Here is a 651-nt window from a genome sequence, read left to right as displayed (position 1 = left end):
GACGAAACCGCGGACTTCTTTGTCCGTGACTTGAGCGTATGCTTCAGCTTCGATCCATTTGGTAAAGTAGTCGGTGAGGACGAGGATGAAGCGTCTTTGGCGGGAACATGGAAGTGGTCCAATGATGTCCATTGCCCATCGCATGAACAGGTATGGAGCGGTGGTTGTTCGTAACATTTCGGTTGGACAATGGATACTAGGTGCGTGCCGTTGGCACTTGTCGCAGCTTCTCGCGTAAGACTCGCAGTCTGCGTTCATTGTTGGCCAGAAGAATCCCAAGCTCCTTACTTTGATCGCTAATGCACGTCCGCCCGAATGATTTCCGCCAGCGCCTTCGTGCGTCTCTGCCATAACCCTTGCTGTCTCGTCGCCATGAATGCATTTTAGGAGTACTTTACTCGCGGTCCAGCGGTGTAGTTCATCGTCAAGAACGACGTAATGGGCGCTGCGTGTTTTTAGTCGGCGAGCTTCCCATTTGTCGTTTGGGAGTTCTCCCTTCGAGAGGTAGTCGATAAACTCAGTTCTCCAATCAGGACCAAATCCGTCGTCATCTGGAGTAGCGGGTTCGATGATCGGGGCAACGAGGGTTTGGTCGATAGGAATATTGATGCTTGGTTTCTCGATACGATGTATCGGGATGGTTCGTTTAAC

Source organism: Brassica oleracea, chromosome C4, assembly GCF_000695525.1.
Source record: "Brassica oleracea var. oleracea cultivar TO1000 chromosome C4, BOL, whole genome shotgun sequence".
NCBI lineage: Eukaryota > Viridiplantae > Streptophyta > Magnoliopsida > Brassicales > Brassicaceae > Brassica > Brassica oleracea.
This window is presented reverse-complemented; position numbering follows the sequence as displayed.